Source organism: Pongo pygmaeus, chromosome 14, assembly GCF_028885625.2.
Source record: "Pongo pygmaeus isolate AG05252 chromosome 14, NHGRI_mPonPyg2-v2.0_pri, whole genome shotgun sequence".
In the NCBI taxonomy this organism is placed as follows: Eukaryota; Metazoa; Chordata; class Mammalia; order Primates; family Hominidae; genus Pongo; species Pongo pygmaeus.
Genome location: NC_072387.2, coordinates 52,177,023 through 52,202,113, shown reverse-complemented (window position 1 = coordinate 52,202,113; position 25,091 = coordinate 52,177,023). Strand labels below are relative to the sequence as shown.

The 25,091-nt window shown below is 39.2% G+C and overlaps 1 protein-coding gene across 21 annotated transcripts in view; it reads left to right on the top strand.

Moving 5' to 3' along the window:
* Window positions 1–25,091, top strand: part of ENOX1 (ecto-NOX disulfide-thiol exchanger 1) — a 570,778-nt gene that overhangs the window by 127,515 nt on the left and 418,172 nt on the right. For 4 of the 21 annotated variants that reach the window (XM_063650808.1, XM_063650812.1, XM_063650799.1 and 1 more), the window contains exon 3: window positions 19,568–19,614. The exons of 9 other annotated variants lie outside the window; for them this stretch is intronic. The gene's annotated coding sequence lies outside the window, so the exon portion shown is untranslated. Of the gene's footprint in view, window positions 1–5,094; window positions 5,251–8,660; window positions 8,888–9,692; window positions 9,866–19,567; window positions 19,615–25,091 lie in introns of all 21 variants that reach the window. 8 more of the 21 variants (XM_063650797.1, XM_063650806.1, XM_063650811.1 and 5 more) reach the window with 6 other exon arrangements.

Below are 25,091 nucleotides of genomic sequence, written 5' to 3'. Positions count from 1 at the left end.
TTTATACTTTTAGCCAGAGGTCTCTATGCTTCATTTTTCCTTTTGTTCTCTAAACACTTAGGTTGCCTCTTCCCGATTCATCTTCTGAGAGGCTCAGCATAATGTATGGTAGGAATTGAATAATTTGGATGAAGCCTGTGACATGTCTTGATGATGTTAAACCACTCAGAATCCTAGGAAATAGTCCCAGCTTGCGTTAGCAGAAGATTAATGCAGGTGATCTTTAAAGTCTTAATTTTAAAAAATTTACATTTTTGCCAGTGATGATTGAAAAACACTGGCATTCTTTCTGCCCGCATTACTGATTACAATTGCAAATACTTGCAAAAGTACTAGAATGGCATCTCACTGTTCCATAAGGAGCAGAGTATTATTTTACCCTTTTAATGGCTACTAAATATTTAAAAAACAATTTTCTAAAAATATATCCATAACTATATGTAACACGGGCATAAATCACAATGGGAAATGTATTCTGATACACATGCATAATAATACTTGCTGGATAAGTTTATATGTCTAATTTGCCAAGAAGAAATTTAAATTTTTGAGAGGTTTCTTACTTGCGACATCATTATGAGAAAAGACAAAAATAGGGGTCTTTTGGATGAGGTCAAGACAGTGATTACTCACATTGTTACTACCGTTTTGCCCCAGGATATTCTGGATATGAGCCCAAACCTTATGATCCCCGAATCAGGAATGGTGGAAAACCATGGTGGACTAGTTATTTGGAAGGTGGAATCAAGGAAACCCACCAGCTCTTGAACTTTTCCAGAACGGGAACATATTAAGGGGAGAGGTAATGAGAGCAAAGAGTTTGTCCTGCTATCTGGAGAACAGAGAGGGTACAGTGAGCCTTGGAGAGCAAGGGAGTGTGGGGAGCGGTGGGGCAGGTTGCAGACCACAGCCAGGAAGAGGAGAATCAAGGGAGTCAGCTGTGGACTTGTAGAACTGGGGTTGAAATTTAATTCAAGAAGAAACATTTGGAACATTTGGCAACAAGTGACATGATCAACGTGACATTCGGGTAGATGATTGTTGCTGTGTTATAAAATAGCTCAGAGAGGAGGAAGACAGTTGGTGCATGCTAAGAATGACTGCAGAAGAGTGAGAAGGAGAAGGAATTTGACTTGATGACAGGACTGGTAGAGAAGACAGAAGATAAAGGTAAGTTATAGACAGTGTAAGTCAAGGCTGGATTGCTGCCTTGGAGAACAACTCCCATATTTAACAGTCCAAAAAAACAAAAAGCAAAGTGACCAGAAGATTATCCAGCAAATGTCCAAATGCCTTGTGGAACAGGTCGGTTCTCTTCCCAGATTAAAAATCATGGAATGGTGGACATGGAACAGTTTGCGAAACATAGAACTTTGCTAAACCGATCATTTCTCTTTTGGACGTGCTGTGATTGTAGCCCTTGCCCCACCCATTCCCAGAAGATCATCCAGACAGCAATAAATAAGGAGCGCGATAGGAATTAGAGGTCAGGAAAGGAAGCATAGGTCTGGGGATCATCAGTGAACACAGCAGTGGGGTCTGAGTGTATAGATGAGCATTCTGTGTCACAGAGTGAAGAAAGGGAGGAGCAGAGGTGTGGCAGCAAATACTGTGAGATGCTTCATGAAAAGGCCAAGGAACAAAAAGAAACAGTGGTTGGAGTGGCATTAAACTCATGGAATTGTTTGATCTAAATTTAAGTAGATACTTGCTTCATTGGGGTAAACAGTCTGATTAGTGTTTTCAGACTATACATAAATGAAGGGATAGTTCCAGCTCTCAAGACTTAGGACCCACAGAGAATTCAGAATATAAATGCAGCAAGCTGAGCCCCAAAACCTTTTGGGCTCAGCCACCAGAAAGATTATCATGAGCCCCTTTTCTTTTACAAATAAAATTCACCCTTATTTGTCTTAGGGTTGACTATGGAAATTCTTTAAATGGATATCAAGAAGGAAATCTTCCAGTAAATTCTGCACTGCAAAGCAGTAGTATTATTTAAACAAAGAATACATTAATTTTCATATTGCAATCAAGATCAACCAGCACTTACCCATCCACCAGAATGCATTAAAATACTGAGCACTTTTTTAGTTCTACACTGAAAATCCCTTTGAATCCTGTATCAGTGTTCACTAGACAGAATCTGTCTTTCTATATACTAGATACATAAATATGTATTTATTAGGAGATTTATTTTAAGGAATTGGCTCATGCAAATGTGGGTGCTGGTAAGTCCAAAAATCACAGGGCAGGCCAGCAGTCTGAAAACTCAGGCAAGAGTTGATGTTATAGCCTTGAGTATGAAATGCATAGGGCAAGTTAGCAGGCTGGAAACTTAAGCAGGATGTCTATGTTACGGTCTTGAGGGAGAACTCCTTCTCTTGGAAACTCAGTTTTTGCTCTTAAGGCCTTCAACTGATTAGATGAGGCCCATCCACATGATCAAGGGTAACCTCCTGTAGCTAAAGTCAACTGATTATAGATGTTAATCCCATCTATCAAATACTTTTACAGTAACATCTAAACTAGTGTTGGACTTAAGAACTGAGCACTCTGGCCCAGCCAGATTGACTCAGATGATTTTGCCATCACAAATCTCATATTTTTACTATAGTGGAAAGAGCAGAGTCAGCTGCATTTTGCTTCATTTCCCCAGTGTTGTAATCTTTATAAGGGAGTAAAGATTCTGTTAGTGGTTCAATGGTGGCATTCTTACTGGCACTTTTTTTTTCTGTCAAATTGTTAGATAATTTGTTTGAAAAGCTGGGCCATGTTAGCACCTTACCCCGGTCCCACATGGTGCCAAATGGTCTTGTCGTCTTTGCCTGCTAAGAAGAGCAGGGATGGGAAATGCAAATTTTCATTGAACAAGGTTATTGACTACTCAAGTTCTGTAGTGAGGTTGCTCAGCTGACTATGTGACAGTCACAGGGGATGTGGGGAGTTAATATTTTCTGGGAAGAATTTTAATGTTAGAATTTACTGTCTTTTGCACATATAAATTTGAAGCCTTAATGTTATGCTCTTCTGGTTATTTGCATTTAATATGCATGCAAATTCACAATATATACTATATGCCAAGAACATAAATTATAAATTGGTACTTTCCCTGGTTGTTAGCAATTTTGGCCGCTTTAAAAATTAATACTTTGAAGAAATAATATGTTTTCAAATTTGTTTATAGTATCTTTAGTTTCCAAAGGAAAATATGTAGTATACTCTCAACCAGGAAGGTAGATCTCTGCTGTAACATTCTCTGGATTTAAAAAGTTGTGCATAATGCTAAAGGTTAGAATGTTTTTATTTATCTTTCCTGTGTATGGGTTTCAATTAGGTGTTGCAGATGTTTGTTTCCATTAACAATGCTGAGAAATACATGTTTCTGTAGCATGATTGCAGCCTACTGCAGTCCAGTATACTTGGGGGTGAGTCTTTTCAGTGATAAACACACCTCCAGTAGCAGAGCAGCATATTGTACTTCCAGGTGGAAGAAGACCTGCCTGTGCTGCACAACTGAGGGCAGGAGACTCCCAGAGAGGGACTGTAGCCTCTCTGCCTGCCATTGAGGCTTGTTGTCTTGGCAACTAAAACACAGCCATCCATCCTTTCCCCAGGCAGGGAGCTCCAGTCATCCTTGACTTTGCCATGACCTTTTCTCCTCCTCTTTACAATCTGTTTAGGGTTCTGCCATGCATCTCCCAGGCAGCTTTGAATTTTCTCTCCCTTGGAAATCTCCAGGCCACCTCCTGGTTTTGTCTTTCTCCTTTGGACCAATGAATGCTCATCACTGGCATCCTGGCTACTCAGCTTGCTTGCTTCTTCCTAAGTCCAAAGCAAGGCCTCCCAGACCTTCCTGCCCACTATGAAAGTCAGGTCATCTTGCACTGTGAAACTCTAGAGTGCAACATTCTCTGCAGGGTGCAAACATTCATCCTCAGCTTCAGTAGTCTGCTCTCGCACACTATTTGGAATCATTTTAAAAACTCTTCTGTCTGCGCTGTACATCTTTCATGACTTAGTCACCCTCCTCCACCTTACTAACTCTATGGACCACTTTATCCTCTATATTTCTAAGTTATTTCATCTTGGGCAAAATCAGCCCTCTTTAAGTGGTCCAGAGAGAGCAAGGGCCCTCAGCTGACAAGTTTTATTGGTGGCACCATCACCACCACCATGACAATAAATATTATCACTAACTTCTGTGCCAGCATGTTAGCATACTGCAAGTAGCTACAGAAAATGGGCCTGTGGACATTGACTCAAAACTTAAGTTAGGGCCTCTGTGTTATTGTGAAGCCTGGTCAAGGGCTCAAGTCGGGATGAGAATCCATGTTGGTTCTGCTCTTCATTTATGTCCTTGGACATGGCTGGATCTGCCAGGATTAACAGGTGACTTCCGCCCCCCCACCCCTGACTCCTGTTCCCTCCAAAAAAGTGACCTGTAGATAGCCAAATGGTCCTAGGGCATAGACCTGAAGAGGCATCATTTTCTGATTCACTTTTGGGCCAAGTAGGCATTATTTACTAATTTGCAGCTGGGTACTTTATAGGCTTATAGAGGCCTTCACTTACAGAATAGATAATCAAAAAGATTCAAAGTGAATCTTTTTGTTTTTTTTTTTTTTTTTTTTTTTTGGAGACGAAGTTTCACTCTTGTTGCCTAGGCTGCAATGGCACAATCTCAGCTCACCGCAACCTCCGACTCCCCTGTTTAAGTGATTCTCCTGCCTCAGCTTCCCAGGTAACTGGGATTACAGGCATGCGCCACTACCCCTGGCTAATTTTTGTATTTTTTAGTAGAGATGGGGTTTTGCCATGTTGGTCAGGCTGGTCTTGATCTCCTGACCTCTCAAGAGATCTGCCCACCTTGGCCTCCCAAAGTGCTGGGATTATAGGTGTGATTTTTTTTTTTTTTTTTTTTTTTTTAGACAGAGTCTCGCTGTGTCACCCAGGCTGGAGTGTCGTGGTGTGCTCTCAGCTCACTGCAACCTCCGCATCCCTGGATCCAAGCGATTCTCCTGCCATAGCCTCCTGAGTAGCTGGGATTACAGGTTCCTGCCACCACACTCAGCTAATTTTTGTATTTTTCAGTAGAGACAGGGTTTTGCCATGTCGGCCAGGCTGATCTTGAACTCCTGACCTCAAGTGATCTGCCCACCTCGGCCTCCCAAAGTGCTGGGATTACAGGCAAGAGCCAACATGCCCGGCCTCAAAGTGAAGTCTTTTATTACGAGGAGAAAGTGCTAGGTAAGGATAATTTAATTTTGTAATCATTATTGCATCCTGGCAAAATTTTCTGCAGTAGTTTCTTCTCCTTCCCTTCCCTCTTCATCCCTGCTCCTCTTCTCCTCCTTCCCTCCCCCTCTTCCTTTTTCTTCCTCTTCTTCCTCCTGTTCTTCCTTTTTAGATAATAATCATAGTAGCTAATAAATGTATAAAATATTCTGACTGGCTCAGATGCATTTTTCCTAGGCTTGATTGTATCATTGGAAACTCTAACCACAGAGGTCCCATGTGCTGTGGGTGGAACAGCCTTCTAACTGTCATAGAAACACGGAAGCCACATGCTAGATTTACATAGAGCTTAGGAGCTCTGAGTGTAAGAACTGGAGCTTGACTCATTTTTGGCATTCAGACATGCACTGATCTCTCTCATAGCTTAGGATTCCCCAAAAAGGTTGGATCGAGGGATGTGATGAGGTCCCTGAACAAAAGCCATGAGTGAAGAAGTCTGTTAACGTGGACCAGACCGACCTACAGGAGTTTGGTTTTGTTTTGCTTTTGAGATGGAGTCTTGCTCTTGTCGCCCAGGCTGGAGTACAGTGGTGCGATCTCAGCTCACTGCAACCTCTGCCTCCCATGTTCAAGCAATTCTCCTGCCTCAGCCTTCCGATTAGCTGGAATTACAGGTGCCCACCACCACACCTGGCTGATTTTTGTATTTTTAGTAGAGATGGGGTTTCACCATGTTGCCCAGGATGGTCTCGAACTCCTGACCTCAGGTGATCCACCCGCCTTGGCCTCCCAAAGTGCTGGGATTACAGGAGTGAGGCCACCATGCCCGGTCGAGCTCCTGGGTTTGAAAGTCTAAGGGGCAGTGGTTCTGGGTACCTCCCTTGACCTAATGAGCCTCACCTCAATTCCCCCTACTGACAACAGACTCCTGCTCACACAAAAAACAAGTATACTATGGCATGAACGATGGCTGTGTCATAAAGCAGGGGTCAGTGAACTATGGCCCTTGAGGAAAATCCAGCCTGTGGCCTGCTGGATTGTTTATACATTTTTAAAGGGTGGTAAAAAGAAAAAAAAAAAAAAGCAAAGAAGAATATGCTACAGAGACAGATGTGGTCTTCAAAAGCTAAAATATTTACTATCTGGCCCTTTATTGGTAAAATTTGCCAACCCCTGCCAAGAACTGGTCAGTGATACCTAACGGTGTTACTTTGGGCAGCCCTGTTTTGAAAAAGCAAGGCTCAAGAGTGGAAATGGCTTCCCTGATGGTGAGGCCTTGAGGTTCCTTCCCTTCCCTCTTCACCCCATTCTTTGTGCTGTAGAAGAAGTTGTCTTCCGTGAGAACGTTGTCAGAGGTGTTGATGGTGACTGGTGGATGGCAGAGTGATGAAGGCATGTGGAGCAGAGGAAAAGCTCAAGAGAGTAGGAGAGGAGGGTTGTCAGGCAGCAGGCCGTAAGTCTGACTGTCAGGGAATCCTGGAGGGAGTAACTGAGGAGGGGATCCCAGGAAAAACTCAGACTTGTTAGTCCATGCGTGGAGCTCAGAGGATTGGGACTTAGGCTGTTGCCTTAAATACAACATATCTGTAAGCACTGGGAGGCCAGGGGACTTTTGGTTTGCACTTGTGTTTTATAGTTTACAAAGTCTTTCTCATTTTGTGAGAACCCTCTGAAGCAGGCAGAGTGTGTGTTAATTTTGACCTCAATTCATAGAGAAAAAAAGGATTGATGCTGTGTCAGGGAAATGTCTTCTTCAGGGTCATAGAGTTATTATATGATGAAGTTGGAAATCAAATCTAGATACTCTGGCTCTAAACCTGAGCACCATTCTTGGAATCAGTGAATTATCAAAGTGTGAACTCTGCACTTCTCACCCCCAACACAAAAGCCATCTTACTAGATATTGTTTATTTGTAAGTTCATTATATTAATGTATACAACACTAGAAATGGTTAGAGTAGCTTCAGAATTGGATTCATTTTATGCTTCAGCTTAGCCCCTTCTCACACAGTAAGGCATCTATAGAACAAACTAACCAGAGTGTGAAGGTAATTTGCGTTGCCCCGCATTGTTTGTGTGTGTCTGGGAACTCTGGGTTGAGACAGATTACTTGGATTTTCTAGTTTTACTTTTATAGACAACCTATGAAAGGGGTAATTATGAGAAGTAATTATTGACACTATGACAACCTGAATAAAAATTGAAGTTGTTTGTACTATTTTCGCATAGATATTAGAGCAAGACAATACAATAAATGAATTGAGTGGCCAGTTTTGTGTGTGTATGATTTGGATATCAGAGACCATCATTCCTACATGATATGACACTTTATTTGCCACCTTCACACTTTGACATTTTTGTCATAACTAAATGTGCAGTGGAGCCAGCTGTGGTCTGCGTAGGCTCTAGCACTGTGTCTGGGTCTAACCCTGAGCAATGTATTTGGTTTTGGAGCCAGTGTCGCTGATACAGGTTGCAGCCAGCACAGGGAAATCCATCACAGTAACAGCAATGTAGCCGTCACAGGGAGTCTAACCACATCCATATTCAGATAAGGAGAACACTGAGTACTCTCACTGAAAATGATATGCAGGGACTCTGGGATAATGCTGCCTTTACACTGTTCATAAAATATGGTAAAAATAAAGCCTTAAAAGTCATGCTTGTGAAGAGTGGAGACAGGAAAATTAGAGTAGCAATTCACACAGCACACTTTTCCTTGGACTGAGAAGTCATATCAATTTCTCAAAAACGGGTATTTCACCTCTTACAGCATCCATAAGAAGGCTAGGTCAGCCACGAGTTAGTGGCTTACGAACTCACTTGGACCTTTGCTTGGCTGGCAAATGTCATTTCGTAGCCTTCCATCCACCCAAATCTGGGGTTTCTGTTTCCCCAGCTCTGCACTCTGTGTTCTCTATCTCATCATCTTATTTTATTTTCTTCACAGCACTTTCTACTGTTTGCAGTTATCTAATTTATTAATTGGCTTACTTAATCTCTATCTCTCAGCTTTGGGTTGTAAGCTGCGTGATTGCAGAAGCTGACCATGGCTCTCTGGTTCACTGTTGTTTTCTGTAGCCCAAAGAACAGTGTCTGGGCTGTGGTAAGTGCTCAATATGAATCAAAAAGATGAATCAGTGAATGAATTGGTGAGTAAATACATGCTTTCCTGTTGCTTAACCCTACAGAATAGTCCCAGTACTGGGTTATGATCTTTCCCTAGTGGAAGAATTCAGAGATTCTATTGTTGCCCTAACAAATTACCACAAACCCAGTGGCTTAAACAACACAGATTTATAGTCTTAACAGTTCTGCAGGTCAGAAATCTAACACAGTTCTCACTGGGCTCAAATCAAAGTGTCAGCATAGCTGGAGACTTTGGGGGAGATCCATGTTCTTGCCTTTTCCATTTTCTACAGGTCACACACATTCCTTGGCTGTGATCCCTTTCTGTCTTCAAAGCCAGCAATGGTAGGTCGAGACCTTCTCATGCTGCCATCTCTCTGGTTCTCTACAGCTGAAAAAGATTCTTCGTTTTTAAGGACTGATGTGATTAGATGGAGTTTACTTGGAAAATACAGGATAATCTCCCATCTCCAGGCCATTAATCATAATCACATCTGCAAAATCTATTTTGCCATATAAGGTAACATATTCACAGGTTCCAGGAAATAGACCCTGGACATCTTTGGGGGTTTGGTGGTAGTCATCATTCTGCCTCACGTGGATTTATTCACGAAGGGGATATAGGGATAGTCAAGCCCAAAGCCTCATTTCTCTTCCAGAATGTATATTGCAAAACAGAGAGTCTTCCCGAGTCATTTATTCATTCCACAAGAAAGATTTGTGGAACTTGTCACATTCTTCTTGGTAATTTGGTTCCTGATGGCAGAGTGAGCCTAGATTGCTGTTTTGCAGGGTTGGATATGGAGACCCTGGGGAAGTTCACCTGAGTTCCTAACCAAGCCTGACAATCAGAAATTGGGCTTCTAACCAGAAAGGGATCAATGTGTCTAAAAGGGACTCAAAGCAGTTGTAGTGGTAGCAATGGTGGTGTCAGATACAGTAATTTATTTATGTTATTTTGGAGTAATTTATTTATTTTATTCAAGCTTTATAATAATCCTGTAATAGAAGCACTATTATTGTCCCCATTTTACAGATGATGAAACTAAGGCACACAAAGGTTAGATAAATTGCCTAAGTGACTGAGCCAGGAGTGACTGGCTAATGAGTGAATGAGACAGGATTCAAAATCTCAGGCAATCTAGCTCTTGACTGTGTTCCCTAACCACTGCACTTCCCTGCCCCTTACGAGGCCCATTAGAGAGTGGCCAAAGAAGCCTCTGAGAGGGCCAGAATGGGTGCTGAGACCATCTATTGGCCTCCTTGGTTTTGTGAAGTAGAGAGAACATGGAATGGTAAGAAGCTTCTGCTTCCTTGGTTACCAGATCTGGGCCTGGATCAAACCACTTCAATTCACTGAGCCTCTGTGAAGAGAAAATAGAAATTCTGCTTGTCTGCATCTCTTCGGTGGGAGAAGGATAAAACGATTATTGAGACGTGCTCTGTAAACGTTGCCCGTTACTATCTACATGTCTAAATGATGAGGCGAGAAAGGAAAGTGAGTATGATCACCTCAGTGCCCCAAGACTCTATCTGGCTTTTGTTACCCTGGGGTAAACTGGAGAGTGTGACTGAGACATGAAATCTTCCCATATTCTCTGTGAGAGAGGGTGATTGATGACAGGGATGTACAGGTCGGCCTGTGACAGCTTGTAATCAATCAGGGCATGAGAAGGATAGCTTGTCTTTGGTGTACAGATGAGGATTCTAATAACCCAACAGTGGCCACCAGAAGGAAAAGCCTCCTGCGCTTGTCTTCACTTCATTTCAGTAGCTGCAGAGTCGTCAGGCAGTCCAAAGAATTTCATGTACGAAGATGGTATTCCTTAGTTTTGCCCTAATTGCGTGAGCACAAGTGACAGCTGTGAGTTCTGGGCTTCAGAGGGAGGAGTAAAAATTTACCTTGGAGTTAGCCAACATCTGCAAACACTTATTTCATCAATCATACAGAGCTGTCAAGAGCAGTGAGGGGTCTGAGATTTTACCCTGCCTGTGAGGTAACAAGTTAGCCTGCCTGATTCATACATGGTGGCAGAAGACACGAAACTCCTGAATCAGACATAAAGGATGTTACTGCTCAATGTACAGCAGGCAGCATGGGCTACAAGCTCTCATCTTGTAGAGCTTAAGGGGAACCTCCCTTGAGGGCAGTGCAGAGGGGGCCCAGGTGATTACTTCATACCTGTTGGATCTGTGTCACAACCGAGGAACACAGAGTTTAGGAAATAACCAGTCTTATAAACTGTTTCTGGCACACTTGCCCAACCTTTGCCCTGGAAGAAGGCATTGTCTTTATGACTCTTGCCAGGAAACAAAATTATCCTCTGTCCTGGAGGAGGAAGCCATAATCTTTATCCTCCCAGGCTGTTTGCTTTACAGACATCCTTGAATAGTAGTCTGAAACAAAAGGTACCACAGGGTAGAGAACTGTCTCCCAATAGAAACTAGTGCATAATTAGCTAAAATAATGACCATAAAAGGTGTTTTTTAAATACGTAAAATTTTACAAGTGAATTTATATAATCTGAATTCTGAGAAGGAGAATTATTTTCTAATTCTTTTCACTTACTGAGTTCTACTAAATAATTTGGAATAGGGATTCAACCAAACTTGTTGCTTAAATACTCAGTTTCCATGGAGTTCAGAACTTCCAATGAATTGGTAATTAATTGGTATTGTAATGAAAGATTGTTTACATAGAATGCGCAAAGGGCATATGATTGATGCCCTCTTTAATCACCTTTGGCTACAGTAGTAAATGAAAGTATACATTTTGTACTTGGACAATGGATGATGCCAATTGAACCTTATTAAAGACTTCTGTGGCCGAGCACAGTGGCTCATGCCTGTAATCCCAGCACTTTGGTAGGCTCTTGTGGGAGGATCACTTGAGGCCAAGAATTCTAGGCTGTGCTGGGCAACATAGTGAGACCTTACCTCTCTTAAAAAAAAAAAAATTAACTGGACATCGTGGCATGCACCTGTAGTTCTAGCTACTCAGAAGGAGGCTGAGGTGGGAGGATCACTTGAGCCTCAGGTATTAGAGACTGCCATGAGGGATGATTACGCCACTGTGCTCTGGCCTGGGCACAGAGTGAAACCCTTCTCTAAAGATATAAATAAATAAATATTTTGGCTAAGAAAAACACACACTTTTCTTTGATTTCCATCATGATTTTTTAGCCAAATTCTTAATGGGAAAACTATTATTTGTTACATTTCTTTATATTTGATTTTTAAATTAATTAATTTCCAAAATATGTTATCTTTAGTTATGGTTAATATTACAGACCTATCACTGCCTACCCAGTGTGTGGTCAGTGACAAATTGAGCCCAAATAACTTGTATAATCTATGAGATAACCAAACCCTGAAGATGTTTTTTAGGCTTAAACTTGGTATAAGACCCGAAAGGTACTGTAAATGTTGGAAGAGCAAGGATCTATGTTCTGCCAGGGGTGGTGTAGTACTGTGAATATAGCTTTAAAGGCAGCTGGATCTGGATCAAACTCCAACTCTGCCAATTCCTAATTCTGCAATTTAACTAAAATATATGAGCCTCAGTTTTCTCATCTGTAAATTGTATATAATGATTTCTGCATAATAGGATAGTTATGCAGTCCCCATGAAATAAGTTATTTGAAGTTATTCTCTTTAAAAATGTAAAGAGAATATTGAAGTCAGTGCAGGACCATTATAAAGTTTATTTGATTACTTTCAGCTTGGGTGAAGCTTTAAATTCTTAGTTAAATTCCTTCGCTAAAGCATTCACTTATTGTCTATTATTTTTCTAGTTATCTAGGTGCATTGGGGAATTAAAGTCATCATTTAAAAATCATCCCATGGATATCAAAAGCTTATAAATTGTTAGATGCTAATGGGAAAGTCAAGAATCTGCTTCAACTTATAATTGTAGGCGTACACAGAGCTATCTAGGGAAATGCAAGGGTTGGCTTAAATTCCCAGAATAAAATACTTTGCAGATTTCAAAATATGTCACTCAGTATAAAATTAATTATTTACCAGCCACTCACATACTAATCAGGGTTGAAAGTATGAAAGACCACAGGAAAGAATGGATGGTTACCTTTCTATCACAAGTGCTGGTATTAAGAAATAATGATAGCTCACATGTGTGTGTGATGCCCTCAGTTTTATGGGAAATCGGGAACTGAATATTTTAAAACTAATTACAATTAATTAACATGACTAAAAGCAATGGCAGTTTGGGATTCTATTTTTACCAAATTAATCTCTCCAGTGAAAAGTAGGAGAGAGATTTTAGACTTGACAAACAACTTAAAAGCTTTGCAATAGGAATGGAATGAGAAAGCACAATGAGCAGAAGAATATTTAGTGAAATTATGTACTCCTTAAAATAAGCAGCTACTGTATTTTGCATATAAAGGTAGACATGACTGAAGAGGTAGGGAGATGAGGAAAGTTAATGTGTTTCAGCAGACGGAATGATGGAAGATAAATGCCTTCTCTTGGTATGTAATCTTGATTTGCTGCTATGATGTAGAAAATAATGTAGAAAATAGCACTATATCACAGTGCCAGCTTATGTTGATATATATTTATGTATATATGGATATTTATATGTATGTGCGTGAATATATGTGTGTGTATATATGTATATATACATATATATATATACACATACATATACACACATACATCCAGGATGTCTTCAGATTATATATAAAATGTTAAGGGCTTTACTTAGTGGAGATTGGGTTAAATATTTACTTCTTGCTAAGTATTACCGTATGCCTAAACTTTTAAAATAGTAGCTATTCCAAAGGAAGAAATCAAACTAAACAATTGGGAAGATATATCAAATCTAGTTTCAATTGGTGGTTCATAGAGATAACTGGGTAACACTGATGTTACTTCCCTCTTGTCCAGCTCATACTAAATAGGCATCTGCCATTAATGGCCAGGGTGCTGTGCTGGATCTGTCATGACTAAACTGATCACGATCATTAGCCTGTCTTCTTAGTTCATTCACAGCCAGGAGGTAGACGGTGGGGGAACACAAACACTACGTACCTACCCTCGGTCCTTGGCATCCAATGTAAGAGGTGAAGTTTCTGAATCTAACCCCTGCCCTCAAGAACCTTATAATACTGTAGGGGAGCTTGCACATTTGTGAGACAGGACAGTTGTAAACATGTAAATCGATAACAATTTTTCTTTATAAATAAAAAATGTTTTCAGTTAATTTTTACAAGTAATATTTTTTCCTACATAATTGTAATTGTTTTACTTTGAAAGACAGTGAAATGACTGTTTCTTCCTCTTAGTTTTCTACTTGTATTTTTCCTTACATTGGACTGTATGATCATGGACACAAATATTAATATTTCATGTCTTTCAGTACAAACATAGCTGTAGTATAAATGAGGAAGGAGAATATCAGCTTAAGTGAAGGAAGTTCAAATTCTGAACTCTATTAGTCAGGAAAATTGGTATTCCAATAAACAGAGTAGTTGAGGCTATAGCACGTTGTCTGCACAAAGCTGTAGGGTCAGCATTTTTTAGATAGTATCATGGATGAGTAGTTAATTAAGTAAAGGAATCCAATCTCAGTGGGATCTTGAGGGAAATGAAGTCTATACTTTCCTCTCCTTGAACATTGGGGTAAAATGATCTTTGATTCTGTTGAATCCATCTCTTGGGTGCTTCTGCCCTACGTTCTGCTTCTGTTACTTTGAAAATCCTTTTTGTTGAAATGGCCTTAGTGTCAGTGACACCTATCAGCTAAATTTAATTGCTTTTCTAAAAATACTGTCCTTTTTTCCCAATAATTACTTCAATTCACAATTAATTAAAGCATAACATGTTGGAAATTTTCTTGTTTAAACTCTTCCTATTCTTTACCTTATTGATTAATTTATTTATTACCAATGACCAACTCAGTGTGGGTAGTGTTTTTCTCAGCTTCCAGCTCCCAGCTTTCTTTCTTGATGTGGTTGAATTTTGAGATATTCAAGGCAAGCAGACCATAAAGAGAGACAGATAAAACTGGACCTGGGTGTTCATATGTGTGTGTGTGATTGTGTGTTGGAGGGTTATTATCCCTTTTTAAAGAACTACTTATAGGATGGTGGCAGGATCTTTGAAATTGGAGGCTGAATTGATTATTAGCATATGTAAATTTGGGTGAGTTATTAAGCAACTCTCAAAGTGTTTTTGTTTTCTCTTCTGTAAAACTAGGATGATAATAATATCTAATGATCTTGTTGTAGATTAAATGATGAAAAGCACCTTACAAAGTGAGTGTTATGTAGTAAGTAGTCAATAAATGTTAACATGACTGTTATCATCATGTTGTTTCTATCTTGATTATTTGTATTTTATAGCTTTGTCAAACTGAAAACTTCCTTTTATTTTGAAATATCTTGATAGACACATGAGACATCTTTTAAAAAAATTTAAAAAATGGCCCAGCTTGGTGGCTCACACCTGTAATCCCAGCACTTTGGGAGGCCGAGGCAGTTGGATCACGAGGTCAGGAGATGCAGACCATCCTGGCTAACACGATGAAACCCCATCTCTACTAAAAAACACAAAAAATTAGCTGGACATGGTGGTGGGCGCCTATAGTCCCAGCTACTTGGGAGGCTGAAGGAGGATGGTGTCAACCCAGGAGGCAGAGCTTGCAATGAGCCGAGATGGCGCCACTGCACTCCAGCCTGGGTGACAGAGGGAGACTCCGTCTCAAAAAAAAAAAAAAAAAAAATTAAAAATTAATGTTACTCTGTTACTTTGTGTCTCTGATTTCAGTTGTATTGATTTAAATCGCACAATTCCTTATAGAGACTCAAGGGCCTTGGGGGCAGGATCATATCTTACTCTTGTATATATCTCAGATTAGGTTCTTAACAAATATGGACAAAACTCTGGAGCATGGAATTGAGAGTCCTGGATTTAGTTCTTGTTTCTTACCTGCTTTGGGCTTTCTTGGGTCATCTCTCTGAACCCAGGATTTTGAGGTCCTAAAGCCAGTTTGGAAACCAAAAAGCCTGATGTTTGGGTTCCAGCTTTGCTGAGGGCTGTTCCAAGTTATGTGGGGTTTCCTGATCAGATATACCTTGATGCCCCTCCAAATCTATATTACTTAAATATTTGATCTATATTTATTTAATGGAGGCATGGGGGAAATAATTTTTAGTTAATACAAATGTAGTATAGTATTAGATGCACTAAATCATTTGCTTTCTCTTTCCAAGGCAGGATCAATGTTCTGGAGGAAAAATAGTGAAAGATTGTTCTATGTTTTACTTAAGGTTGATTTTGCTGTAGGTTATGTGTGTGTGTATGTGTGTGCGCGCGCGTGCGTGTGCATGTTCTAAAACAGGTAATTGGGAGGCATATTGAATAATTTAAATCTTAACAATTAAAATATCTCACTTTTTTCAGTCAGTGAGCACCAGCCATGCTTATTTGATTTTACAGTTTTAATACACAGTATTAGTGAGTTATTCAGAGATAGACAGGTGATGCTGGGTAGGTATTCTTTGTGTAGGTGGGTGGAGGTGGAGGGGACAGAGTCTTTTCCTATTGAGAATGAGAGTTATAAAGGATTATATAACAAAATTTGAGTTGATTAGTGCATATTACTCAAGTAACTACTTTAGCACTGTAAAATACATTGGCCTATTGTTGTGAGCCTGCTCCTTATAGGTTTCTGTGTACCAAGCATCTAGAAGAACCTGGTGAGTTGTAGGCATGCAGAAAATAGCATATTTTCTCATGTCTGATACACCATGGATTGCTGGATGCAATAACAGCATTTTAGAAGATAAAAAAGAACAGAGCCACATTTAATGTAGATACTATTTTAAGATGTATCTTATTTTCAAAAATGTTCAAATGTGAAAAAAGCATGCATCCTGGAATTGAGGAGCAGTGGAATTAGAGATGATAATGAGCACCCTGAAATTTAATTTTTTCCTTAGAAAGATTACATTTTTTAATAGGCATAAACTTATTACATGGTTTTAACTACTCAAAGATTAAAAACAGATGCCCTTGTTAGGGAGTATATAATCTACTTTTACCATAATAATTTAGGGAAAATATTGTAAGATTAATTTTGTAAGTTGGCCAGAATATGTATTTCTTATATAATAATATCAAGAAGAACAATAGGTAAATATTTTTATTTTTAGTTTTGAGACAGAGTCTTGCTCTGTTGCCCAGGCTGGAGTGCAGTGACGCGATCTCAGCTCATTGCAACATCTGCCTCCTGGGTTCAAGTGATTCTCATGCCTCAGCCTTCTAAGGAGTTGGGACTGCAGGCACACACCACCATGCCTGGCTAATTTTCATATTTTTAGTAGCGACAGCGTTTTGCCGTGTTGGCCAGGATAATCTCGAACTCCTGGCCTCAAGTGATGCACCAGCCTCGGCCTCCCAAACTGCTGGATTACAGGCATGAGCCACTGCGCCTGGCCAAGATTTTTATTTATTGTTAAAATAGCATTGAAAAAATTCTAAGTGAATCACATATACATGTGAAGTATGTGTTTTTTAAAACATAAAAACTGTGTTGGCTTAGAGTCGTGAATGCTGGTAGTCTCTTCAGTGACACCAAAAATGCATTATGGGAGGGCATAATTGTCAACTCCAATAATTAAGTGCCTGTTCCTAACTGAGACTATCTGCATCAGTGCCTTTTATTTCAATCCAGGTCTATTGATAAATAGGAACTGAATCAGGTACTGGTGATCTTAGACCGTTAATGTATCTTCAGGGCAAAACTTCTTAAGAAAATACTAGATTTTTAAGAGTTTTGTACAATAAACAGTTTGTTCTCATTAATCAATTTTACCTAATTTCCCAATTTTTTTCTCTTAGTGAAAAAGTTTGTATATGTCACAGTTTTTATTTTTTATTTTTGAGGCGGATTCTCACTCTGCTGCCCAGGTTGGAGTACAGTGGCGCCATCTCAGCTCACTGCAACCTCCGCCTCCCGGGTTCAAGCAATTCTCCTGCCTCAGCCTCCTGAGTAGCTGGGATTACAGGCGCCCACCATGGCCGGCTAATTTTTGTGTTTTTAGTAGAGACAGGGTTTTGCCCTGTTGGCCAGGCTGGTCTCGAACTCCTGACCTCAGGTGATCTGCCCGCCTTGGCTTCCGAGAGTGCTGAGATTACAGGTGTGAGCCACTGCGCCCGGCCTGTATATGTCACATTTGTTTTCTGGTGAAAGTACTAATGTTCATGCCAATTCTGTGCTGTCTGTCATTCCCAAAATTGTATTAATATTCCTAGAAGAAAGGAAAACAGAAACAAAATATTTAGATTTGTAGGAAGTTTTAATCTGAGCCAGAAGTCTCAAAAATTAATCATGTCATGCCATCCATCAAAAGTGGTTTTAAAATCCAGTATTTAGATATATTACACATGCATGGCATCCTTTATCATCAGTTATTTCATCACAGTCTAAAGTTAGATGAATCTGTGCACTGCCCCCCACCACTCAAACACATGCATTAACACACACAATTTATATAAACAGATTGTGAAACAGCCTTGGAGAATAAAATACATAACCATAAATAAATGAAGACCCAGCAATGCTGCTGGGAGACACATGGATATTTTTTAAATCCAGCTATTTGGTTCTGTTATCTTTTACTATGCACTGCACAGATTTAAACTTTTTGGTTTGCTGGCAAGAAAGTTTAGTAGGTTAGGAATCAGTTTCTTAAATTACAGTCTTTGCTAGAGCTCAGTGCATTTAAGGGAAACTTTCTCTGAATTAGGGGGTCAAATATTACAGTTTTCGGAAAAAAAAAAACCCTAGACACTTATGATGGTAGTCCAAGTTAATTCTATTTCCTTGGGTGAGGTTTCACTATGAGGACACAATGTACCACTTTGGCTGAGATGCTGTTTTCAATAAATATGGAAATTATGGCTTCCAGTGCTGTGGCCTGGTATGAAATCTCATGGGAAATAGCTTGATACTATGTGATAGATTTGAAATTAATTCCTATCCCTTCCTGAAGTAACCAACCTAAATTTACAAGATGTATCATTATTTCTTGGCCATCCAGAAAGATGGGTAAATATAGTCCTATTTTATAGAATGAGGCTGCAGCAATAAAGATTTTCTAGTCCATATCCTCTTAGAGGACGAGTTGAACAAAGTAGCCTCTGCTTTTATTTGTTGAACAAAGTGGGTTGTACTTTTGTGAGTTAGAGGTGCTCTCGGACCCTTTTCTATTGCTTTGGCTTTTTCTAATGACTCCCAGCAGAAAATTATAATGGGAGTCTTTCCTATTGCCACATGAGGATGGTTTTGCAATGATGGATTTCAAATTAAACCCATATTCTCAACTTTGTGAAATCCTGGCAGGATGAAGGTGAAATGTGTCTGTCATTTTCAAATTATTTGTTAGGAAACAATTAAAGACTTATACTGTAAAATTTGGGGACAGCTGTTTTTAATAGTGGGGGAGGCATGGGCAATGAAAAGGTAGTTTGAAAATCTCAGTGGATAAAGCAGAGATAATCAGAATGTGTTAGAGTGCTATTCTTTAAGTCTTGAATTCTATGTGGCAACTAGATTGTCCTGAGATCAGAACAATCTAATCCATACATGTTCTGGCTTTGCCTTCTGCTGTATCAGTATCTGCAACTAGGAAGGACAGAGAGGAGACCTGGCCTCCCCTGGATGTTTATGAGCTGCAGATCTTCAGGGAACAAAGGCTGTGGGCATGCCATTGATTTGGGACCAGTGTTTTTGAGTATCCTTAATTTTCGGTATCATCTGTGGCAGATAGCCTGCTCTCCTTAAGTCGTGGCTTACCGGTTGAAACAAGACATGAGATTAACCCACTTTTTTCATTTCTAACCAAAGAGAAGGAAACTTTGTAAAGTCTTAATAGATTAATAAAAACAAAAGCTTCTGTGGAACATTTTGAGCCTTGGTAAGTTGATTCTGACTAAATCTAAGCTATGAGTGTTGTATCAGAGTTGGAATTCCATAAAAGGTAGGAAGCTCTGGGCTGAACACACTGGGCTTTGCATAGCAGCACTCCCAATCAGAACCATTTGAAAGGTACAGTTTTCTCCATAAAATTAGGTCCATGTAGAATGTGGTTCTATTCCATTTGTCTCATTGTGCACAAAGTCCGCTTATCCTTAACTGTCATCTCACCAATCCTGATTTCTCATTTTACAGAAAAGAACCCAAAGCTCAAGGAGTTGTAACTTGATTGAAATCTCAAGGTGAGCTATGACAGGACTTATGTTCCAAACCTTTCATTCATGGTCCTATTTTCCTCAGTGCACTATGGAACATAGAATATGCGCTTGCCTGCCTACCCTCTCTTCTTCCCTCCCTCCCTTTTCCTTAGTGTATTCTCAAAGCTGCATCTTCTTTGCTAGTGATTGATTGCTGTGTCCCAGAATTTCTTCAGTGGCTGATTTCCTCCTCTCCTTAGCACTGTTCCTTCCTGACTCGTCTTCCTGGATCTCTGCCACCCGTGCCGTTGGTTATGCTGTTGCCATGTCTACTTTCCAAAGGATTTCTGTGAAGCAAGCTGGAATGTTCTGGACATCTATTTTGTAGTGTGATTATTTCCTCTAGATTTGTTGAATGATTGAAAGTGTCAAATGTAGGATAATTTTTGCTAAGAGAATATTTGTAAGAAGAGCTTCATGACAAAAGTTCATGGGCCACAAGAGTTTTCCAGGGAGGCCAGGGAGACTATTGGGATGAGAAAATCAAGGCCCTGTAAGGTTTAATGATAATGCTCAAAGACAAACAGCAAGTTACACTGGAACCTGGGCAGACACTAGATTATCTGCTGGCTCTTCCAGAGTTATGTTCCAATGGTTCCATGAAACAGTTATTAATCACAGACTTTAAATGCAAAAACTTTACCGTCAAGAAGATGTTATCATTTGAAATTGGATGTGATGTCCTGCTACTACCAATAACAGGAGGCCCTTTTATAGTATTTGCTGTATGTCACTATTATTTGCGTGACCATGAGCATGGGACCCAGTGCTCTTGACCCATCATCAGCTCTGCCCACTTGTTGTCTCTTAGTTACAGCAAAACTTCTGTGCCTAAGTTCTCCAACCTCAGGCAGCCTGAGGTGGTGTAGGTCAGAACTCTCTTACTTATTTGGTCCCCACTCTAGGAATGAAGCCCTGCCTAGCTGTGCTGGCAGCAATTCTGGCTGTGTTGGGGCTGCGTTTCCCCAGAAGGTCAGTCCCATGATAGGGCCCTGCTTCTTCCCCATTGATTGATAGTTGTGTGCTGACTGGTGCGAGAGGGCTTATGAGAACTGCTGGCCCCCTTTCTGCATCTTGCCCTAGTTCCTGAAACTAGCTGTTCTTTTGCCTCTGGATTGAGGTCAGAGTGAGCATTATGTTTTGCCCATTTCAGTGCATGTGTGTGCTCGCTCGCTCTCTCTTTCTTTCTCTCTCTCTCCCTCTCCTTTATCTCTGTCTCTTTAACTGCAAGTCTAATGCAAGTTTTGGCCCTTCCTTTCCTGCCTTATCTGCCTATGAGTAGCTGACAAGATCCAACAAAATCCTGATATACATCATATTTTATATTGGATAATTTTAGACAGTCTCACTTCTCACACGTGGAAATTACAGGAAATATATGAGCTGAACATGTATTTTTACATTTCAAATAGAGTGGAAGATTTCCTTCTAGCACATTTATCTCTGTCAAAGACCAAAAAAGTCATACATTTATTCTTTTTATATTATATTTTTTTCCTTAGTTTCTTCATAGGAAACAGCACCAGGTGCTGAGTAATTAATACAATTGTGGCTTTGCTTTTTGTAATGGACATTTGTTGAAAGAAATGCTCATCAGTAGAAATGATGATTTTGATAAATTGCTTCAACTTTCACGCTTACCTACTCTTTTCTGGTGGCACCAAATCCCGGTTTTAAGTCTGAATAAAACTAAGCTGAATGACTTTTCCTGTGGAGCTTCCATCCCACTGATTATTTATAGAGTTTTTCTCTTACACCCCCTTTTGGAGTCTGTTCTCTTTTATCACTTCACAGGTATTAATCCCCTTTTTATCCCCTACTGTCTACCTTTATTTCTACCCAGATTTCAGGCTTTCTGTATTCGTTAATGCTTTCCTTCATTCCTTTCTCTCCCCTTGCTTCTGATCTTCCAGGCAGCTGCTATAGAAACGTTTCCCTGTTCCCTGCACACATACACAATAAATGGGTTCTTGGTCCTTGGGGGGAATTAATACCCTGGAGAGCCACCATGCCTGATTAGTAAGCAGCAGATACAGCCACCATGATGTAGAAACATGTTCTAAGAGTGGTGTGTGCCCACATACACCTTCTGAGTTTATGACCTCTTTTGCCCATTAACATTATTATTTTATGTTTGAACTTTTAATTACAAAATAACATGTTTATAATATCATCTGGCTGATAGACCCTGATGCAGCCTCTCCCACCTTTCCACTTACATACCCATGATGACATAAAAAGATAAAAACATATTGGTAGAAAATAAGACTGATAGCCTTTTGCAGGATTTCTAGAGGAATTTCTGCTGATTACAAGACTAATGGAGCTGAATTGAGAGTAACTATCATTGGCCAACACTGGATTTCTATATCAGTTAGAAAGCCTGGGCAGCCATCTCCTGTGGGTACTGCTTTTTGACCTATTCCAAATATTGTTGCAGAGCTCCTTCTCTACAACACCCTTTTAAAATATCTACATAGACGGCAACTCCCAGAAATTTACTATTCTTGTTTAGTGGGTCGTGCTGGAGAAGAAGAATGAAATCCATTGTAGGTGGTAAAGCTCCCACTCCTCTGTAACACACCATCCAAGTATGTAACTGGAAGCAGGAGGAGCTTGTCTAGCACTGGGTGCATGTATTGTGGCTTTCCTTGTACTCTTTGTTTGATGGGAGTTTTGAGTAAATAAATATGCAACAACAGGAAATAATACACCTCAGCCCAGTTGCTTAGGTTAGTCCAGGATGAAAACTTGCTAAACATTAAAAGTGTGCAGACCAACTTGCACTATAGGATGGAACCCAGAAAGGGATTCAGAAGCTACCACCCAAGGGGTATTGCCAGCAGGAGAGTACACATATTACCTGTTGGCCAGTTCAGATATGAATAACTTTCTGCCAGTTCAACAGTAAATAAACACACAGACACACAAAGTGGTGATCCAGGTAAAGGTGATGTTAATAGTAAGTAGGTGTTGCTTTTAAGTTTTTAAATTTAAAATATACAAATTTATTTTAAATTTTTACTTATAAGATTATGTTTATGTACAATTTGTATATTTTAAAACTTTTAAGAGAAATACCTACATAGTACTCAATACTATAGAAATACTTAGATTTAAAAGTTATAAGCTCTTTTTACTGTCTAACCTCACCTCCCCAAAAGTAAATACTACTATCCTTTTTGTTCTTATCCTTCTAAATATATGTATCCATATATACACTACCAACCTACCTATCCACACACACACACACACACACTTTAAAATGTAAATAGCATTATGTTGTTCACATTACTCTGAAACTTGTTTTTTATGTAATAATATAGCTTAAAAGATTTTCCCCATATTATTATACATATATCTACTTCATTATTTTTAATAGCTCTACAACATTCCTTGATATGGATACTTCATAATTTACTTTTATCATTCCCCTACACATGGACTTTTTTGTGGATCCCAATGTGGGATTTTTACAAACAGTGCTGTGGTGAACTACCTTGTATCTTTGTGTACATGTGTAAGAATGTCTATGAGACAGATTCCTAGATGGGGAATTGTTGGATCAAATGATACTCATATTTTGCATTATGGTAGATACTGGCAAATTTCCTCTAAAATAACTCTACCAATTTATTTTCTCATCAATGGTCTATGAAAATGCCTATTTTACCCATATTTATATCAACATTGAACATTATCAGCCTTTAAAATATTTTACTTATTTGATGGCAAATAATTTATAATTCCATGGTTAGTAGTGAGTTTGAATGCCTTTTTACATCTTTACTGCTATAAACATTATATTTGTCATGAAATTGAAATCTAACTGGAATTGTTTACTCTGAAGCTCATTTAGAAATTTTGAAACTTGAATTGTCAAATCGAAAGTCATTTAGAAGAACAAATAGGGTGAGCTACTTAAAATTTTGAGGAAAAGAAAAAGTAAATGATAGCAGAAGAAAATACTTGTTTTACAAGGTGTTAAATATATGATACACCTCCAGTGAACAGTCTAAGAAGCAACAGACATCACAGTGGTACAGCTAGCAGGGTATAAAAACCTAATGTATGAAATAATTTAGTATATGATGAGTTGTATCAAAACCAATAAAAAATCTCTCAAAAATGATATTTTATTACTGCTTAAAATTATAATAATACAATTAAAATTATAAAAATCAGGCTGGGCGCTGTGGCTCACGCCTGTAATCCCAGCACTTTGGGAAGCCGAGGTGGGCGGATCACCTGAGGTCAAGGGTTCGAGACCAACCTGCCCAACATGATGAAACTCCATCTCTACTAAAAATACAAAAAATTAGCTGGGCGTGGTGGCAGGTGCCTGTAATCCCAGCTACTCGGGAGGCTGAGGCAGGAGAATTGCTTGAACACGGGAGGCGGCAGTTGCAGTGAGCTGAGATCTCGCCACTGCACTCCAGCCTGGGTGACGAGCAAAACTCCATCTCAAAAAAAAAAATTAAGATTATAATAGAAATACATTATTTTAATCTTATAAGGCTATATATATATAATACACTAGAAAAAGAAATACATTAGAAAAAGAAAATATAATTGATGAATATATATGATTTTCAGGTTGAGATGATGTCCTAATTTTGAAAATAAAAACAAATGCTAAAGTAGATAACATTATATAATGTACTAAATTTAAATATTTCTGAATGGTAAAAAAAAAATTCACCATCTATGAGATCAGATCGCAATGAAAAGTGGGAAAAATTATTTTAAACAAATATGACAGACATAGACATAGGGTTAATATAATCAGTACTTAAAGGGCTTTCTCAAATTCAGAAGAAAAAAACCTAACATCTCAATAGAAAATTGATCAAAGGGCATGAGTGGATAAAACATTAACCCTTTCCTGCTCAGGCTGCTCCAAGAAGGTCAAACAGCTGATGAATATTGGGTATTTTAAAGTAGGGTGACAGATGAATGCTTCTTTTGTGTAAAGTTACTACTGTTTGTCTTGACGGTAATGGAGAACACTCTTGTTTTAAAGAAGAGTGTTCTTTAATAGTTTTAGAAGGTAGTATACAACAAGCCACATTTTTACAATTTAATAACTTTCCAGATTAAGAAAAAAAAAGCCTCAGAAATGCCTTAATGACAGCAACATGTGATCAGAGATGAAGCATCACAATCAGATAATGTGGTAAAACAATATAGTGCCTAAATTTTAGCCAAAGAAAAAAGAATAAAAGAAAAAACAGTAAAAGGCTACTTGCATATAGATAATGTGTTTCCGATTTTGTTTTAAAGATACTGTTTCCTTGTGGTATGGAAACTATTATATTTGTTCTAAAATAAATTAGCAGACAGGGGTTCTTGCAAACAAAAATTTCTTACCTTTCTACTGACTCACACTGGCAGAGTACAAACCAGAGGAAACATACAAATCTGACTCAGTTTCCCTGTTTCCTAGCAGTTCTTCTGGGGAG